The sequence below is a fragment of the Nerophis lumbriciformis genome, linkage group LG01 (genome assembly GCF_033978685.3).
Source record: "Nerophis lumbriciformis linkage group LG01, RoL_Nlum_v2.1, whole genome shotgun sequence".
Lineage (NCBI taxonomy): Eukaryota > Metazoa > Chordata > Actinopteri > Syngnathiformes > Syngnathidae > Nerophis > Nerophis lumbriciformis.
Window position 1 is genome coordinate 23,546,115 of NC_084548.2, and position 21,531 is coordinate 23,567,645.

At 38.0% G+C, this 21,531-nt stretch overlaps 2 long non-coding RNA genes across 4 annotated transcripts; one reads left to right on the forward strand and one right to left on the reverse strand.

The window, feature by feature from the left end:
• Positions 1 to 3,573: 3,573 nt before the first annotated feature.
• LOC133617386 (uncharacterized) lies at positions 3,574 to 7,350 on the reverse strand. 2 transcript variants are annotated; one of them, XR_009816999.2, is made up of 5 exons: positions 7,209 to 7,350; positions 6,743 to 6,844; positions 6,626 to 6,664; positions 5,448 to 5,570; positions 3,574 to 5,259 (listed from the first exon to the last, which is right to left on the reverse strand). It is a non-coding gene; the product is annotated as an uncharacterized lncRNA (long non-coding RNA). The 2 variants fall into 2 exon arrangements; XR_009817001.2 differs by having other exon boundaries at positions 6,743 to 6,868.
• Positions 7,351 to 7,391: 41 nt separating this feature from the next.
• On the forward strand, positions 7,392 to 18,272 carry LOC133617394 (uncharacterized). 2 transcript variants are annotated; one of them, XR_009817002.2, is made up of 6 exons: positions 7,392 to 7,684; positions 10,434 to 10,529; positions 10,895 to 11,134; positions 13,827 to 13,975; positions 14,097 to 15,361; positions 17,049 to 18,272. It is a non-coding gene; the product is annotated as an uncharacterized lncRNA (long non-coding RNA). The 2 variants fall into 2 exon arrangements; XR_012050376.1 differs by having other exon boundaries at positions 7,412 to 7,684; positions 15,260 to 15,361; positions 17,049 to 18,261.
• The last annotated feature ends 3,259 nt before the right edge of the window (positions 18,273 to 21,531 follow it).

The window sequence follows — 21,531 nt, forward strand, 5'->3', positions numbered from 1 at the left end:
GTAACATTTTCCAAAGCAAACAATATAACAAGAACACTAGCTTACGTTACAATCAGTAGTTTAACAGAACACATTTTTTTGACTATTGCATCTGTGTAAATGTTGCAAATAGCCCCTTTAAGTGTACTTTTGTAGTTATTTACACATAATGTGGCACAGTGGTTAGTGCTAATACCTCACAATAAGAAGGTCCTGGGTTCCATTCCCAGTTTGCATGTTCTCCCCGTGATTACGTTGATACCCTCTGGGTACTCTGGCTTCCCCCCCACCTCCAAAGACATTTGGGGATTGGTTGACTGGCAACTCTAAATTAGCCAGAGTGTGTGAATGTGAATGGTTGTCTGTCTATCTGTGTTGGCCCTACGATGAGGTGACGACTTGTCCAGGGTGTACCCTGTCTTCTGCCCGAGTGCGGCTGGGATAGGCTCCAGCCCCCCCATCCCTCCGCGAGCGCGACAAGCAGGAGAAAATCATCTTCATTATACCCAAAAATGTGGTTTCTTTTACCATGTCAATATCTACTCTGTCTATTTGTATTTGTGTTAGAATTTCTCTTCTACTGTTACCAAATGTGGTTTATATAGAGGTTGAACAATTTTGGTCCAAGTATTGATCCCTGGGATACGCCGCAGAATATATTTAGCGATGTAGCTGCAAGTATTGCTCCCTTTTTGTTTAATAGTTTCCTAATTAATAAACCATAGTGCTCTGAAACAAAATTGGCCTGTCCTTGTAGTGCACTTTTGTTATAATATGTATATATATATATATATATATATATATATATATATATATATATATATATATATATATATATATATATATATATATATATATGTATATTCGCAGGAGCGCACCCATACTAATCCACTCTAAAAATCAATGTCAAAATCAATATTGTGTTTGTATGGTTGATTGGCAACACTAAATTGGCCCCAGTGTGTGAATGTGAGTGTGGGTGTTGTCTGTCTATCTGTGTTGGCCCTGCGATGAGGTGGCGACTTGTCCAGGGTGTACCCTGCCTTCCGCCCGAATGCAGCTGAGATAGGCTCCAGCACACCCTGCGACCCCAAAAGGGACAAGCGGTAGAAAATGGATGGATGGATTATAGCATACAAAGTTTCACTTCAGAAAGAGAAAATGACAATTGAAATGTGTCGATGGTCATCTTTAGTAGAATTCCCACCTAAAATAGGTATATTTATGTATACAAACCCCGTTTCCATATGAGTTGGGAAATTGTGTTAGATGTAAATATAAACGGAATACAATGATACGCAAATCGTTTTCAACCCATATTCAGTTGAATATGCTACAAAGACAACCAACTTGATGTTCAAACTGATAAACATTTTTTTTTTTTGCAAATAATCATTAACTTTAGAATGTGATGCCAGCAACACGTGACAAAGAAGTTGGGAAAGGTGGCAATAAATACTGATAAAGTTGAGGAATGCTCATCAAACACTTATTTGGAACATCCCACAGGTGAACAGGCAAATTGGGAACAGGTGAGTGCCATGATTGGGTATAAAAGTAGATTCCATGAAATGCTCAGTCATTCACAAACAAGGATGGGGCGAGGGTCACCACTTTGTCAACAAACGCGTGAGCAAATTGTTGAACACTTTAAGAAAAACCTTTCTCAATCAGCTATTGCAAGGAATTTAGGGATTTCACCATCTACGGTCCGTAATATCATCAAAGGGTTCAGAGAATCTGGAGAAATCACTGCACGTAAGCAGCTAAGCCCGTGACCTTCGATCCCTCCGGCTGTACTGCATCAACAAGCGACATCAGTGTGTAAAGAATATCACCACATGGGCTCAGGAACACTTCAGAAACCCACTGTCAGTAACTACAGTTGGTCGCTACATCTGTAAGTGCAAGTAAAAACTCTCTTATGCAAGGTGAAAACCGTTTATCAACAACACCTAGAAACGCCGTCGGCTTCGCTGGTCCTGAGCTCATCTAAGATGGACTGATACAAAGTGGAAAAGTGTTCTGTGGTCTGATGAGTCCACATTTCAAATTGTTTTTGGAAACTGTGGACGTCGTGTCCTCCGGACCAAAGAGAAAAAAAACCATCCGGATTGTTATAGGCGCAAAGTTCAAAAGCCAGCATGTGTGATGGTATGGGGGTGTATTAGTGCCAAAGACATGGGTAACTTATACATCTGTGAAGGCGCCATTAATGCTGAAAGGTACATACAGGTTTTGGAGCAACATATGTTGCCATCCAAGCAACGTTACCATGGACGCCCCTGCTTATTTCAGCAAGACAATGCCAAGCCACGTGTTACATCAACGTGGCTTCATAGTAAAAGAGTGCGGGTACTAGACTGGCCTGCCTGTAGTCCAGACCTGTCTCCCATTGAAAATGTGTGGGGGATTATGAAGCCTAAAATACCACAACGGAGACCCCCGGACTGTTGAACAACTTAAACTGTACATCAAGCAAGAATGGGAAAGAATTCCACCTGAGAAGCTTAAAAAATGACGTAATAAATTCTGATTTGGGTGTGCCACAAGGATCTATTTTGGGCCCGCTGCTTTTCAGTATATATATTAATGACCTCCCCAATATTTGCACAAATACCATCTGCCAAATGTATGGAGATGATACAATCATTTATGTGGCAGCCGACACCCCTCAACAGGCTTCAGAGATATTAAACGGACAGCTTGCTGAAATATCAGCATGGCTTCAAAATAACTGTTTAACCCTAAATTATAACAACCCATAGCAAAGCAAAATTGAAGATGAGATCTCATGTATGTCTTATATACATCTCCTAGACATAAAAGAGCACGAATCGAGACCAAAGTAGTTTTCTCATTCTTCTCAGATGTATCTCCTGAGAAATAAGGCTCACAGTGAGCACTGTGAGAGATCTCAAAGTTGTCTAACAGTTATCTCTTTTCCCGATTTCAACTAAGAGCAAAATGAGAGATGAATGAGCTGGTCTCCAATATGTCTCAATTATGTCTCAGTGAGAGATATACATGGTTTTGTTTCTCACTACTCACTGTTTGAGTTCTCAGATGTCTCTTTTCTATTTCGGCAAAAAGAAAATTGATGAGTATTGGTTTCAATATGTCTCAGTGAGAGATATACTTGGTTTTGTCTCTCACTGCTCACCATTTGAGTTGTCAGATATGCCTCTTTTCTATCTTAGGAAAAATAAATTAAAAATAAATTTTAATTGGCACAATTTAATTATACCTCAATCATACTCCAGTTTATCTCATGCCAAATAAATAATTAATTCAGGCAATATGGATATATGGTCTGTAATCTATATGGTTTAATGCATAATGTTCTACTTAATTTGTTGATTTCTTATACACACGCCATGTGCAGTAACTCAGTGACTACAATTGTGAGATTTAAAACTGAACCCAAACAATACTGTTATGATCACAAGACACTTTTAATATTAGTGAACTTTCTAGAGCAGTGATTCTCAAACTCTTTTCACAAAGTACCACTTCAGAAAACCTGTGGCTCTCCAACCACCATGATAAGGACTAATATTAAAATACAGTAGCGTAGTAGGCCTAAATATTCATTAAAAAAGACAGTGGTTTTGTTTAACAAGTACATTTTAATATATTGGCCACTGAAATATTACAGACAATGCAAAAACTTAATCAACAATGATACTCCATATACAGTACATATTTACAGACTTTTACAGCATCCACGGCAACATCTCATCGGTGTGTATTTTCAGAGCATTTATAACAATGATCAAATATTTGATTTGTGACTTCTAGGCCAGTTGAGTTCTTGATTAGTTAAAACTTTTCAAGTGTGTTTGGGAAATGAACTGCAAACACAATGCCAGGCACAGATGTGAAGTCAAGGAAAACAACTTTACCCAATATGTCATCCAATCATACTACTGTACTGGCAGAGGTTTCCAATAGGGGAATAACATGACTTCATGTACCATTTGTTACACTATCTTGCAGCAAAGAAAACCCTGCATGTTTGAATTCACAAAGGAGGGCCCATTTGGCACATGATTGTGCTATGATAAAGAAGAAATCAATCTGTCCATACTTTGTTTGTACGTCATTTGAAAAAAAAACTGTAAAATTGTTTCTTCTATTACCTTTACCATTGTGTTTTGATGTGAGATAATTTCTCTTAACTTGTGCCCTGTGAAAGATGCTTACTGTTCCAGAATTGATGCAGTGACCCGCATGTATTTGCAATGCAGAGAGGTGAACTGTGTCCAATAGAAGTTCACTAGGTGCTGCATATAGTTTAATCCTAGACAAATATTTGTTTTCCTGACAGAAACTATCATCTTTAGTCATATGTCTGTAAAATTCAGCTATGACATTCCCTGGTTTAATAGTTTGTGAAATAACAGGAATAGACTGCACAAGTTTGACTACATTTACCATCTGCATAGGTATATTTTGAGTACCATGTATGAGCCTTAACAAATATCAATTTTTGTCTTCATCGGTGTTCCAAGTGAGATGTTTTTAGGGTCACTAAGAGGACCACCGCTATCGACAAGCTGTTTGTAAACTTCTGCATCATATATATCTTCAATGTTGTTAGGATCTGCCTTCTTTCTGCTTAATCTGAAGTTAAGCTTCTCCTGAAAACCTGGCTTGAGGAACAATGACCTTATGTGAGCCTTAATTGGAACCTCTATAAAGGATGAGGATCTTTCTTCTGACACACTGGTCCCACAAGACAGACATTTTATTTGTTTACTTTCTAATGGCCCAAAACAATTACTGCAGTATTTATGTAATACAATAGGCGATGATGCAGAGCGGGATAAAATAAAGTTTTTGAACTTCTGCACACTGTTTAAGCAGTCTGCATTCAGACTATCGGGACAAAGCAACTTGAACATTTTCAGCAAATCGCTTATAGGGCCTTATCAGTGACTTTATGACAGTTTTCATAAGCCATGATGATCAGAAGGCACTCTGCCACGGTTACTGATGCATTGTCATATAATGGTTTGTCTGTTGTGTCCTTGATATTTGACTCTTCTGCGCACTCCTCACTCAAACTATCTTCAAATCCTTCATTAAACATATGTCCGTCATTGTACATCCAATCCCCCATATCAGGGAGAGATTCCTCAAATGATTGAGATGGATCATACTCAGCATCGACATGTAGTTCAGTTGTTAGGCCATCAGGAGGATCTATGAGGGCTGATCTGGAAAATGGTTTTCCATTGTCTTTGATAGAGTCAAAAGTAGAAATATTTTCATGTGCTGAAATTAAAATAGAATAAAAATCATTAAAGGTTTTTTATAACATTTTGTCACAAGGCAAAACGTATAACATCTCAGCATATCGCTCACATTCTTACACTCAAAAGTTTGGCATATTTTAGCAGGATATGCTTTGTGACAAAATTCACAGCAAAACATTAGTTAGACACAGAAGACGGTGGGTGTACCTGGCTGGTAGGGAGAGGCTTGGTGTTCCAGAGTGGTACATCCTGCATGGACACCTGGAGGTTGGATGTGTTCCATATGAAGAGCAGTGTTTTGGGCTCCTTCTGTTCCCCTGCTGCTACCTTCTGACACAAAGAAGAGGAACCAAAAAACTCTAAAAATTAAAATAATTAAAAGAAAAGAAGAAAATTGTGTTTGTGGTAACACATAATCCACAGTATTAAATGTAACTCATCACAATACAACACGCACTATAAAAAGAAAGTGTGGAACTTCAGTGATAAACAATGCCAATGATTAGTAAATACACAGCAGCAAACCAAACCTATGAGAAAGGATCTTGACGAGGGATGCAACATTATTGTAAATATTGCGTTATTTTGGTTTCAAAATTCTCACAATAATGCCGTGATGTGTGACGCTATCAAACGAGAACTCCCGTCAGTGTGTTTTTTTCTGACAATATTAAGTGGGCTGATCTGAGAAGTAAACTCGATCTCCCAAGATAACCCGCGCAGTGTGGGACAACAAAGTTCAAACAGGGGACATTATATAGGGGCGAAAAAGAGGAACTGTGCAGGAGTGACGGGAACGTTTGTGCTTCGTAGCTCGGAGGAATTGTTGCTGTGAAATATTTCTGTGCCTATAACTGCTGTGTTAGATTAAACTAAAATATGTGTGTTACTTCAAATTCTGGATGATTTTGCACCATTCCTTTGCACTTAAAATACCTGTTTATAATAATAAATAGGACTACAACATATGAACATTATGTTTGTATTCAATTACAGTAAGTGTGTTAATCCTAAACATTCCTGCCACTTCATTTAACACACGTTGACATGTTTGTAACAATATCTTACCGTGGCTTTAACACTGTGACGATATAATACCATGACATTTTGATATTGTTACATCCCTAATCATGACTTGATGTTACCTACCAGCCTTAACTTGAAGATGAAAGGTTCAAAGAAGATTAATTACACATGCTGAGATAACTCATATTTCAAGTTTCATTCTTCATATATGTGCTACTGTAATCAGGGTAAAAGAAAGCAATATTTCCATGCTTGTTCCTGACAAACTGTGGACAGCTTTTTATCCATCTATCTGGTCTGTAAATCTCAATCAGAACTAATTCACATAAACAAAGAACACGCATATACATATAACTTACTTAGACATTGCTCATCAGTCTCCACATTCACATTGGTGGCTGCAGGAAGAAAAATAAAGTATCACATATTATATCTGCTTCCAGTTTAATGCACCACCACTATGCCAGTCTACTCACCAATTGTACAGTCCTTCTTGATCGTTTATTTGAGTCGACTTCTTTACCGGTTCTTCTCCATCGTTTTGCAGGTTTTCGTTTTGTCATTTTGACACTCCAATACTATGTGAATACAGACAAAGGTTGCTGGAATACACAGTGGAACTTCTTGTAAATGTAAAACTCTATATTATGTTGAAGCAGTGTATGTTCAGTAATTTATATTGTTCCACTTCCAATGTTCTCTGTACATTTATGTCTATCATTGTTATTTCACTATGGGATGTATAAAGTGTATCTTATCACTTGCGATGCCTCGGTGGAGGTAAGTATCATAGCTTCGAGCAAGGTGGTTGCGCCGTTGAATGCGGCATTTATAGCTCTATTTTCGTAACACAGTGACGTTACATTAGTTTGATGAATAATAACTCGTGTGTGTTAAAGTAATTTAAATACCAAAACAAAAACAATAAATGGTATTACTTACTTTCAGTCGTTATTCCTTCGATGCTGAATTGTTTCCTCCAATCGATACAAGTCACATTCGCCCACTAAATGCGCATGCGTGTTTTCCAGGAAGCGCAAATATGATTGGACAGATTCATGGGGTGCCGTGCCAAATCTCGCGAGAATGTTGATGAGACAGATCCACATCTCAAAAGTTAGATAAAGTTGATTTTCTCCTTGTATGTCCATCTGAAAATAGCCATTTTTGGCTATGTGTAACTTTCAAAGGAAGGCAATTCAGAAAATTCACGCCTTCTATCAGACAGCGGCGGACATGACGCGTTGTTTGCCATCAACGTCAGAAGAAGAAGAAGCGGGAAAACAGTAGGTGGCGTAACATTTTAACGTTGTGTGCGCCGACCTCGAACGAAAACGAGGAAGAAGAAGAAAGAGAAGAAGAAGCGGGAAGGTTTTGGAAACGACAACCGCAACGCTTGTGACAGAAGACTTGGAGAGGTAAGTATCCTAATATTTTTTAGTTGGTTAACCATGTAATGTTGTGAAGTGAAAATATTTAACTGTTGTGACAACGAGTGGTCCTTTGAGAGGTTGCGGTAACGCTAATGGCGTCTGTCCAGCAAGTAATGTTAGTATACATAATGACCTTCACAATTAGATTATACAGTGCATATTAATATTAACTGCTAACGATGGATTCTGATGCGTCATCTATGTTGCTGCTTCTTGATCTTAGCGCTGCTTTCAATACCGTCGATCATAATATTTTATTAGAGCGTATCAAAACACGTATTGGTATGTCAGACTTAGCTTTGTCGTGGTTTAACTCGTATCTTACTGACAGGATGCAATGCGTCTCCCATAATAATGTGACCTCGGACTATGTTAAGGTAACGTGCGGAGTTCCTCAGGGTTCGGTTCTTGGCCCTGCACTCTTTAGTATTTACATGCTGCCGCTAGGCGACATCATACGCAAATACGGTGTTAGCTTTCACTGTTATGCTGATGACACCCAACTCTACATGCCCCTAAAGCTGACCAACACGCCGGATTGTAGTCAGCTGGAGGCGTGTCTTAATGAAATTAAACAATGGATGTCCGCTAACTTCTTGCAACTCAACGCCAAGAAAACGGAAATGCTGATTATCGGTCCTGCTAAACACCGACATTTATTTAATAATACCACCTTAACATTTGACAACCAAACAATTACACAAGGCGAATCAGTAAAGAATCTGGGTATTATCTTCGACCCAACTCTCTCGTTTGAATCACACATTAAGAGTGTTACTAAAACGGCCTTCTTTCATCTCCGTAATATCGCTAAAATTCGTTCTATTTTATCCACTAGCGACGCTGAGATCATTATTCATGCGTTCGTTACGTCTCGTCTCGACTACTGTAACGTATTATTTTCGGGTCTCCCTATGTCTAGCATTAAAAGATTACAATTGGTACAAAATGCGGCTGCTAGACTTTTGACAAGAACAAGAAAGTTTGATCATATTACGCCTATACTGGCTCACCTGCACTGGCTTCCTGTGCACTTAAGATGTGACTTTAAGGTTTTACTACTTACGTATAAAATACTACACGGTCTAGCTCCGTCCTATCTTGTCGATTGCATTGTACCATATGTCCCGGCAAGAAATCTGCGTTCAAAGAACTCCGGCTTATTAGTCCTTATGTTGGATCCACTATGGACTGGACTCTCACAATATTATGTCAGACCCACTCGACATCCATTGCTTTCGGTCTCCCCTAGAGGGGGGGGGTTACCCACATATGCGGTCCTCTCCAAGGTTTCTCATAGTCATTCACATCGACGTCCCACTGGGGTGAGTTTTTCCTTGCCCGTATGTGGGCTTTGTACCGAGGATGTCGTTGTGGCTTGTGCAGCCCTTTGAGACACTTGTGATTTAGGGCTACCGGTATATAAATAAAGATTGATTGATTGATTGAATTTGGGGATTTGACTTTAAACATTTTTATAATACTGTAACAATAACAATCGACAAAGAAAGTCTGGACTGCATTTTATTGGTATGGCTGGCTAGTTGTAATAAATAAGAGATGACATCCAAAAGTGTTCAATGATTGACAAATGTGCCCCGCCATTTTGAAAGCAGCAGTACATTTGCTTACTAGCTGGCAGTGGCCAGTATGTATTGTATCACGCTGTTGATCATATAAACTGCATATATATTGGAAAATAAAGTAGCTATGTGTGTAAAATTTGAAACATTCATTCATTTAAATGAAACTAGCATTATCAGACAGGTCTTGTTAAGACTAGTTAGACTTAGACTTCCTTTTTATTGTCATTAAAATTTGAACTTTACAGTACAAATAGGAAGGAAATTGTGTTACATAAGCTAATGGTAGTGCGGGATAAAAAAGCAATAAGGTGCATATATAAATAAATAAATAGGTTACTGTACAGATAAATATATTGCACTTTTTCACATGCGTCCACGTTTATGGATGTATGTTATATTGTCTTTTTTATTCCAGCGAGTTAATCCATTTTGGGGGAGTTGAGGGGATAATTTCATTATGATGCGTTCAAGAGCCTTACGGCCTGAGGGAAGAAGCTGTTACAGAACCTGGAGGTTCTGCTTCGGAGGCTGCGGAACCTCTTACGAGTTACGTAATATAAGAATAATTTTCCTGTGATACATGTTTAAAAAGTTATGATTGTCTTAACCTGGTCAAAATGCACTAATTTATGGTCAACCTCTTCAATACAAAGTCATTGGGGCTCAATATTTTATTCATGACCTTTTTTGTTAAAAATGCCATAACTTTATTAATATGTACCCTATTATAAAAAGGTGCCATCAAGCCCCCCGCACCCCAAAATAGATAAGAATTAAACTGTACGGGTTGAGTTTTTTTTTTTACTATAGCCAGAACGATCATAAACAATCATTTTGTTTACTTGTTTTTGACAGAAGTTAAATATGATTTACCCAAAAAGTTAACATCCATATGAAGTGACCCCATATATGTAAATACTTTCCATTTATATTATAGTTCCATCCATCTATCTATTTTCTACTGCTTTTCCCTTCCGTGTCGTGGGGGGTGCTGGAGCCTATCCCAACTGCGCTAGGGCGGAAGGCGGGGTACACCCTGGACAAGTCAACACAGATCGACAGACTACATTCACACACTCGCGTCAATTTAGTGTTGCCAATCAACCTATCCCCAGTTTGTGATACAAAATTTATTTTTTCATTAACAGGATGGACAAAAAGAAAATGACAACAAAAGAGGTTAAGAGTTCCCACAAAGAAAATGAAGGACCTGCATAATTCTCCTCCCCCAAATGAGTAATCTGGTAAGTCTCTGTATGTGTGGCAAAGCGGACTACGGTTAAGCCAAATTGCCGTGTTACATGTAGCTAACAAACTGGAAAAAGGACTTTATTAGTTTGTTTAGTATTTAAAGAACAGCTGAGAATGCCACCTTGGGAAAGTCGCCCCAAGAAGGTTAGTAACAGTACCCTAATTGTAATGAGGCCACACACCTCTAAGACAGCGATGGGCAAGCTCACCCTACTGCATATGCTTTAAAATGCATATAGGGATGGGGAGAGGGAATAATCACAACATTGTTTTCCAAATGAGGTGACAAATACCAGTCCAAATTTTATACTCAAATAAAAAATGTTAAACACTTTCTCTTTTGCACTCTCTCTTTCAGGGTGTTTGGCCTTCGTCAGATGGGAGGGCGGTTATACCGGCAAAATCTTTACTGGAGCCGACATTTTGTCAAGAGATGAAGCTCCTGTGCAGATCTTAGATCTTAGAACAGGAGATTCTGTTTTAGCAAAGTGGTCAGATGGTAAATTTTATAGGGCAACTGTTGAATATATTTCAGGAAAAGTGACGGGGGACTTGTAACAGGCAGCAACACTGTTGGACCACCACCACCACCCTATGGGTAAGATTGACATTTATTACCTCATGCCTATGGGGCTACAAGTTCAAAACTTTTCATCTTTATAAAATCAAATTTGGTGAATTTCCAAACCAAAAAAACAGCATTAACTGAAATATTATTTTATCTGCCATCAAATAATTGTTTCAGTAAATAGTATGTGAATGACAAATACAAATATTTAATGTATTTCATTGCCAAAACCCCAACATCTGTATCCACTTTGATTTCAGGATTAAAAGTTCTGAACTTGTGGACCCTGAAAACAATTATTTGCCATCATTTTATTACTTTTTAATCATGGTCAAAATGTTCATAGAGTGTAAATATCCACTCTACAATCTCATGTGTCAAAACTAGGGAGTAAAAAAATTAACATTTCATGTCATGGTTACAATTGTTATTACAGTATTGATAAATGTGCTCAAGAAGTACTTGAACACACACTGAAATCTTATAAACAAGTTTTATTGAGGTGAGGAAGTTGCCACCTGCGATGAGGTGGCGACTTGTCCAGGGTGTACACCGCCTTCCGCCCGATTGTAGCTGAGATAGGCTCCAGCGCCCCCCGCGACCCCAAAAGGGAATAAGCGGTAGAAAATGGATGGGATGGATGGAAGTTTTATTGAGGAAAAAAAATAGTTACACAATATATACTTTCTTAACAGAAGAAATCTACGTTTTTTAACATTCAGTTTCACGTCAAAATATAAATTCCTCATTTTAAAAAATTAAATATAAATTAAAATATATAAAAATATAAATAAAAGTAGTGTAAGGATGGGGGTTGAAGGATGAGTGTCAAAAAACAGAGCTAACTTTGCTTTCTTATCAGCAATCGAGCATTAACTAAACACCCGTGGGTTCTCAGAGCAACACACAACACCAGAAATGTGTCCCGTGAAAACCTGTCCGATCCGGAGCTTTCAACAATAACAAAAGTTCCATGGATGAATTAAGTACGGTAAACAATATCAAAAAATAGGATCCAAACAAAATTTATGGAACGCTCGCCTCGGCCGCAGGTACTTGCTGTTGCTCTTGCCTAAACGCCGCATCTGAATTTCAGGACAGGGAAACCAAAACAAGCTTGCTAGTTAGCATAATTAGCATCATCGAGCTAGCTTACTTGTTGTTGATACTGTTACGTGATTGGCTGTTGGCGTATCCCTTCCATTGCTCAGTAAATACCGTTAACTGATTGTCTGTTATAGCATGTCCCTCCCATTGCTCAGTGACACTTCCTGTTTTCTGTTTCCTGGGTTCCCAAAGCGCGAGTGACCTCATGCAGCGAATCTTGCTTGCTCAAATATTTTATCGAACACATTTAATATTTATATCATTATGTGTCTATTGCGATATATATTTATTGTTTTATTGGCCCAGGGCTATGTAGTATTGATTCTTAAAAAAATATTTTCGGGGCTTGCGTGGGAGCACTACGTGCAGATAGAAATGTTCCTCTTTTTTGTAAATTTTCCTCTTTTGTCAAAGGGTGCTCACATGCCTGTACTTCCTGTGTGAAAGAAAGTAGTTAAGGCGGAAATCTCAATATGCCATAGTTTAAAAACATTTTTTAATCCAAATATAAGTACTGGTTTGACAGTTTATACTTAATTGTACATTTCATAAATAATCCTGAGATATATAAAGTAATAACTTTTTGGGGATAGTCAATGTTATGTATAACTTAATATTGTAAAATCTGTCATAATCTGTTGGTATTGTTGACTAAGTGAGTTGTCTATTTCCTTGCAGTCAAGAAGATTTCATCTTCAGTATTGGTCCAGTTCCTTTGTCTTTGATGTGAAATGTTTTTGTTTAGGAGTACTGTACACAATGATTGTAGATATGCTGCTGACCCGTCTCCGCTCGGGATGGTGTCCTGCTGGCCCCACTATGGACTGGACTCTTACTATTATGTTGGATCCACTATGGACTGGACTCTCACAATATTATGTCAGACCCACTCGACATCCATTGCTTTCGGTCTCCCCTAGAGGGGGGGGTTACCCACATATGCGGTCCTCTCCAAGGTTTCTCATAGTCATTCACATCGACGTCCCACTGGGGTGAGTTTTTCCTTTGTCCGTATGTGGGCTTTGTACCGAGGATGTCGTTGTGGCTTGTGCAGCCCTTTGAGACACTTGTGATTTAGGGCTATATAAATAAAGATTGATTGATTGATTGATAGATATGGTCAATTTTGGTCATGGTACATTTATTTTCATTATTGGTACCGTCCATCATAGAGTGAGGAGAACAAATCATTTATACACTGCTGATTTTGTAGTTTGAGGTCTGTTACTTTTATTATTATTATTATTATTATTATTATTATCATTATAGGTACACTTCAATTGTAAGTGATAGAATCCAAAACAAAAATCCATAATCACATTGTATGAATTTTTTTTAAAGTAATTAATGTGCATCTTTTTGCATGATATCCATATTTGATACTTCAAATATACTCCCAAAAGAGGTTTCTAGGTGATCAATTCCATGGAAAAAAATGCAAATTACCTGAAAACATACAATGGGATTTTTTGTTTTGTTTTATATTTTGCAGTCTATTAAATACTTGTTCTCCTCACTGTACATAGACTAAGGTCCACTTTGGCCGCTGGAGGTTAAAATGTGGGTCATTTCAGTAATTTTTTTGTAGTTCAGTATTTCTCATCTCTTTTGACAGGAGAGATGCAGGCAACCCATCTGTCGAGGACACTATCTCATATCGACCGCAGGCAGAAAAATCATGGACGCCATGTGATGGATGTTGGGAGGAGTTCGAAAAAATCCTGCGAGAAAAGCAACAAATCGAAGAAGTCCTCTTGAAAATAGGCAAGTAATTAATGCTAATTTATTCATGATGTAATTATTTTGTTTACGTAAATTTGTTATTTGGCCTTGAACACATTATTTTCTCATTCGGGTATTGTTTGTGCTATTTTTTCCCTTTCAGATCCGGACCAAGTCAGAGTACCGTATTTTCCGCACTATTAGCCGCACCTAAAAACCACAAATTTACTCAAAAGCTGACAGTGCGGCTTTTAACCCGGTGCGCTTTATATATGGATTAATATTACGATTCATTTTCATAAAGTTTCGATCTCGCAACTACGGTAAACAGCCGCCATCTTTTTTCCCGGTAGAACAGGAAGCGCTTCTTCTTCTACTCAAGCAACCGCCAAGGTAAGCACCCGCCCCCATAGAACAGGAAGCGCTTCTTCTTCTACTGTAAGCAACCACCCGCCCGCGTAGAAGAAGAAAAAGCGCGCGGATATTACCGTACCGGTACGTTTCATTTCCTTTGTGTGTTTACATCTGTAAAGACCACAAAATGGCTCCTACTAAGCGTCAGGGATCCGGTTCATGAAAAGACGCAATCTCTCCATCCGCACACGGATTACTATTTCACAGCAACTGATATTCCTGTGAACCACACTGTGGATACAACGGGAGCACGTACGGTGAATATTCGCACCACAGGGAATGAGAAGTCATCTTTCACTGTGGTTCTAGCTTGCCATGCTAATGGCCAGAAACTTCCACCCATGGTGATATTCAAAAGGAAGACCTTGCCAAAAGAGAACTTTCCAGCCGGCGTCATCATAAAAGCTAACTCGAAGGGATGGATGAAGAAAAGATGAGCGAGTGGTTAAGGTAAGTTTAAGTTTACGCGAAGAGGCCGGGTGGCTTTTTTCACGCAGCTCTGTCCATGTTGATATACGACTCCGTGCGTGCCCACATCACGCTGGTTTTAATATGTTATTAAAGTTTGACTGACCTATTTGACTGTTTTTTTGACATTCCTTTAGCGCAGTTAGATGCGGCTTACAACACGGGGCGTCTTATAGGTGGACAAAGTTTTGAAATATGCCGTTCATTGAAGGCGCGGCTTTTAACCCAGGGCGCCTTATGGTGCGGAAAATACGGTACTCCAAACTCTCTGCGACCTCGTTAGTGACAAATACAGCGACGGCCCTCCTCAACAATCGGGCTAGCAGGAGCTCTTTCCTGAGAGCGGCGTATTCATGTCCTCGTTCCGCCTTGCTGCCATGAGTCATGCTTCAAAGCCCAATTGCATGCGTTTATTCCACGCACTTTTTGACCACTTTTTTACAGTTGAGGAGTGTCAAAATGCTGTCGCTTTTGGTCGCCCTGGAAACAAACCTGCAGGAACAGGAAAGCGCATCCTTGACCGGAAAAAAGTTGAAGAAATCCTAAGTAAGTTTTCCCAAACTGAGGGTGTTTTCAGGCCAAAATTGTGTAACAATAATTAAATAGAAGTTCAATACGAGAAAGTTTGATCCCTTATCGATTATAGCACACGAGAAGCATAACTGAATGTTACATAATTACAGTTTGTGATTGGCCAAAAAACTAGCATTGTGATAAGCAATATAGTGTTATGTCCATCAACTTGAAGTGTGGTTGTGTGTATTAATGTACTGTATGTGCAGGGTTTCCACAAGGCATGAAGTCATTAAATGGATTTTGTGTAAATTAAGGCCTTAAATGGCAATAAAAAGCATTAAAAGCGTTGTCCAGAGGCATTTAAAAAATGTAATACAATTGTAGGACATGGCCGATAGTCAATATGTCAAACGGAAAAAAAAAATTTAAAATTAAAATTAACTTAAGAACCTCGAAATTGCTACATTTGTCTGTGTCTGAAGCTGCCAAACTGCATACAAGAGGTATTGTAAGGTGGGAACGCGACAAAAGCACTGCCTCAATACGGCACAATGAAACTGCTCTGGGGGCCTAAACTTTTCCATTCTTTGGTCACTGTAGGCGTGTAGTCCTTAACTGGGACATCATGTCAGGATAATGGGGAAGCTGAGCTTTTTTCATACACGACTCGTTTATTTCAATCACCTCCACTTCAACACATATGAGCTAACTTGGCTAACATTAGCAACTGTCGTGACGCAGGCGCCTCAAGTTATGGCTTAGGATGGACAAACAAGGCAATTTTCACAGCAGACCACAACTCTTTTATTCTCTGACGTTCCCACAATAAATTAATAAAAGTTCCTTCAGCTGCTGGATACTTGATACATAACTTGCTATTTACTGTAAACATTTTAAACAACAGAGAGGGTGTAAAATACAATATATTCAATATCGGCAAATTAATATAATTGACATAGCTTTTTTTTAATGCATTTTCTTGGCAATTTTCCAAATACCGTTCTGTATTTTCCTAAAATATTTAAATCGATCATCCATGTCCAAACACATGCATAATTTGCAATCCTAGTATGATGTTCATTTATTATTCTATAAAACCTTTTAACTATTTTAAAACAAATTGTAATTGTAAAATGGTATCCTCCAGTTTGTGGCTATTATAAGACATTTTCAGAGAATATATATATATATTTACAGCATGTTTTAAACAAACTAAAAAAATGGCTTATGGGTATATTATATTGATCATCTGATGCAGAATTGGATGTTTGTTTAGAGGGCTTAAGTGCAGTTCTCCTTTAAATATTTTGATGGACGGAACCTTTTAATTGGCCATTCTACGGCCATGCACACAGTCAAAACACTATATGCTACTCAAGAAAAATAAATAAATAAAAATACATTCTCCAATTAAACAGTTTTGTAAGCCAATTCTAATACACAAGAGAGTAACAGTTAATCTAAACTTTTCAACTAATTAACTTGTCTAATGCTTACAACTGTGTGTATACAGATAATTGTAGGCTTTTGACTATATATAATAACTATGCAGTCGCACATGGGCATTGCATTTTTATAAGTACCAAAAAAATGGCGTTAAAAAGCATTAAATTAGATTTGCATTATTATTATTATTGCATTGCATAGATTTGATACCTGTAGAAACTCTGATGTGGCAAAATTACGAATGCCTGATTATTATGTTCTTGCCTTACAGCGTATGTCCTGAGATGAGGTACCCTTCCTGATTGGGACAATATTGAGGAGGCCAAGCTCAAGCAAGCTTTGGTAAACAAATGTTGGGCAAGAGCAGGTTTTAAGTAGGCCCTTGTACCTGCCAAGTTCATTCTGGGGTAGGATGTTTCCTTTGTAAACATGTTGATATTTTGGTCTGGGGTTGCGCAGTATATATTGTATAAAAATGCCCTATGATGTAGCTTTTAGTACCACGTTATACTGTGACAATGCATATTGAGCTGTGCTGTGTCTCGCAAATTTGGCACTGATGCAACCTCACTAACAAGCTAGCGGCTAATATCCCTTCACAGTACAAAGCTGTTTCCAAATAAAAAACGGAAATGACGCAGTATGTTACTGCTTACATAATCAGGTATATTAGCAGCTTTTGTAACCAATTTCAAAATGTTTTAATGATCATTTATGTACCAAATGTTATATTGTTATCGCAGGAGGCTGTTCTATTGTTTACAACAGTGTTTCTTAATCATAGGGCTGGGGTCCACTGTTTGGCTGCGAATACCCTTGGGGGCCGCCAATAAATATCTGTTTCTTAGCTGTGGTCCGTCCATATGGGCCGCAATGGTACTCAGTTGTAATACACTTTAGTGTAAGATGACTAATTCAGTGTTTGTATTTGAGTGGGTCCCAGACCCCTCTGTAGTGGAAAAGTTGGTCGGGCCCTGAGGTAAAAAATGTTAAGTATCCTTGGTGTTCAATGTGTGATTATTTTTTATATGTAGACCAGTTCCAAACACCACGGTTACAATTTTATAAATGTATTTCAGTTTTTCCTTGGAATATTTCCAAAATGGAAATTTAGTCATTTACTCACCCTCTCACTGAGATTAAGTCAGGTGTTTTTTTTTAACTACGGTACATGGTTTGCTCAACAAGGAGTTAAAAAAAACTACACCGGACTTTTTCACAACAACAAAGTGAGTACTTAATGTTAAATTCATTTAGTTTTGTATTTGTTTTATTTTTTGTATATTGTTTTCTATGTTGTTTTAATTATTGTGAATGTCAATATGTACATTATGTATGTACTAATTAACTACATTTAAATTGTTGTATTTAATCTATTTTCATATCTTATATTTTGTATTTGTGTGTAGCCAAATAAAGTGATACACCGCTCAATATTTGAGTATTTTTTTAGTGTTATTTCTAATTAAGTCAGATAACGAATATTTAAATTGCACTCTCAATTTGTTCTCATTATTCTCAAATTTGAGATATGATGGCTTTGTTATAAATGATAAATGGGTTGTACTTGTATAGCGCTTTTCTACCTTCAAGGTACTCAAAGCGCTTTAACACTACTTCCACATTTACCCATTCACACACACATTCACACACTGATGGAGGGAGCTGCCATGCAAGGCGCTACCAGCACCCATCAGGAGCAAGGGTGAAGTGTCTTGCTCAGGACACAACGGACATGACGAGGTTGGTACTAGGTGGGGATTGAACCAGGGACCCTTGGGTTGCGCACGGCCACTCTCCCACTGCGCCACGCCGTCCCTTGTTAAGACATTTAAGAGAAATAATCAAGACATGAAAGAGACATACATAAGATCTCTTTTATTGCTCATACATCTCATTTCTTTCTCTTTAATTCTCCTTCAAAATAAATGAGACATAATTGAGATCAGTGGCATACATATATGAGCTCTCCTCAGTGTATCCCACTTCTCAAATATTGCTCAAATGGTTGTCTCAACTCAACCTCCTTTGTCTCAGTGATGTCTTGTCTCTTTTTAGCTTATTTATTGCTCCTAAGGGTCCCTTAGGAGCAATAAAAGAGAAACAATTGATCACAGAATTAGACAGATATGAGAAGCTCAAAATGTTCTCAAGATACGAGATTAAGCAACAGATGAGCAAGCACATTTTTGCTATGGGAAAACAGTGTCAATGTGTTTCTCTTTGAAGAAACAATCATTAAATGAAATTCAGGTGAACATTAATCACAATAAAATAGAGCAGGTAAAGAAATTTAAATATTTGGGTGTTATTTTGGACCCTAAGCTAAAATTTGATGGCCATATTATAAAAATGACTAAGACCAAAAAAATAAATATAAACTGTTTCAGGCTTATTAGACCGTGTTTATCTGTTCAAGCTGCACAAGTTTACATGCATGCAATGATTTTATCCCATATGTCTTATTGTGCCATAGTCTGGGGACAGGCCACGAAATGTGTAGTGAAGCCTCTGTTGTCGTTATATAAACAAACCCTAAAGACATTTGATTAAAGACCAATGAAGTAATCATCACTTCACTCAGTGAAGTGATGATTACTCAAAAATATAACATGATAAGTTTTGATAATTTTATAAATTTCCCCTTTTTTCAAAAGCTATTTTTAAGTGTCTTAATGGATTAGCCCCTGATGTGATGTGTCAAGAAGTACAAAGATACAGTAGTGAAGGTGTGCAGACTTGAGCTGCAGTCGGTGGGAGCTGTAGAGTGAAAAGGTGCCGGACGACTCTGGGTCAGTGTGCGTTCTCAGTGAAGGCCTCACATCGGTGGAACTCTTTGCCACCGGAGTTAAAGTCACAGTCGGACATTATTCTTTTCTCCACAAAACTGAAAAAGTGGCTTAAGGAAAATCAGAAGTGTGAGCACTAGAACTGAGTGTAGTATGGACAAATGTGCCCAATTATTTTCAATGTGTTTTTATTTCTGTACTTGTCTTAATCCTTTTTTATGTTTTTTACACGTTTCTTAATTTAAAAAAAAAGCCTAACCAGGGACAAGGGTTGAAAATTAGTCTGTGGCTAGAAGTCTTATGTACTTTGACATCGGTTACCTGTGGGTAGCAATGTTTAATTGTACTGCCCCTGTCAAATAAATACATAAATAAAGAAAGAAAATAAAGTACAATAGGTATGATATATTAGCTTGCATTGAATAAGGCTGTGTGTAGCACAAATAGAAAACTTATGAACTCTACTTAAAATCTCTGTCCAGCTCTCCTCAAATAGGGTCACTCTTAAGTCACCCGGCCTTCCAAAGTGACTTAATTGAATTCAGAGATTAAGGGTGTAAATGAAAAATTTGATCGTAAATATGTGTAATTGATCCTTTTAAAGTCGGAAGTGGGGTCAAAAAACATCTATAACTGTGTCAGTCGGTAAGTTTGGAAACCTGGTAAAAGTATCACAAACAAAATTGCAGATTTGTAGAATTCTAACAAAGTGTAAAAAAGGGAGTAAACCGTTATCACAAGTTGCTATGGACCTTTATCACAAGTTCCTGGAAAGAGACAAGGATGTCGTCAATGTATACATCTTTAATGTTGTTGATCCCCAGACTTGACCATCTTAAAAAGGCACAATCGACAAGAGAGGGAGGGAAAGTATAGTTAGCAGTGATGGGGCAGGACTAGAAATAGTCTTCAAGCCAAAAGAGCGCTTAAACTGAACACAAATTTTGACTTACGTTTTTACGATTAGTTTTTTTTTGCAAAAGCGGAAGTACAACATAGGATGGGAGAGTGAACCAGAGCCCTAAGAGATACTGGTTTAGTTGAGTTACCCTCCATAACCAGCCATAACAGAAGGGGATAAAGTGCTTCATATGGCAGACAATATTTAAGAATTCTAATGTTGGTTGCTCAGTAATAAAACCAACAGTTTGGTTGTGCTCATCCCTCCGACGATTTGGGTTTATTTAAATATTGATTATGTAATCTGTGAGTCTTTTTATTCTAAATGAAGTCTAAAATCTGACTATCTAATTTACGAAAGAAGGACTGAGGGAGAAAAAGTGGTATTCCCTGGAACAAATAGGAAAATCGCAGAAGTACATTCATTTGAACAAAGTTGACACAAGCCACTATATATATATATATATATATATGTTCAAGTAAGGACCAGCAATTAAAGTTTCCCTGGATTCTGGTCAAAAGTGGAACAAAGTTGACTTTAAAAAGCTCTGCAAGCGTATGTATGTGTATCTTGGACACCCAAGTATGTGAAACTTTGCAAGGCAATTTTAAAGGAAATTTGTGCAGAGAATATTTCTTAGCAGCAGAATTTATAGGAAATATTTCACTTTTACCCAAGTTCAATTTGTAGCCAGACAGATGCATTGAGAGGGACTGACACCTGCACAGTGTGTTTACACACACCCTTAATATGCGGTATGGAACGAAACGCTATTGACTGAGGCTTAATGGCAAGAGCAAAAAGCAATGGGCTCAGTGGGCAGCCCTGCCGTGTGGAACGGTAAAGGCGAAAATATTCAGATTTATTATTATTTGTCCTGACCAAGGCCTCAGGAGATGAATATAAGAGCTTAATCCATGAAAAATACTGTTTGCAGAGCCGAACCTCTCCAGGACAAAAAATAGATAATTCTACTCCACTCGGTCAAATGCCTTTTCAGCATCCATAGATATCATTGCCTCTTTAATGTTAAGAGCATGCTCATCATACAATATATTGAAAAG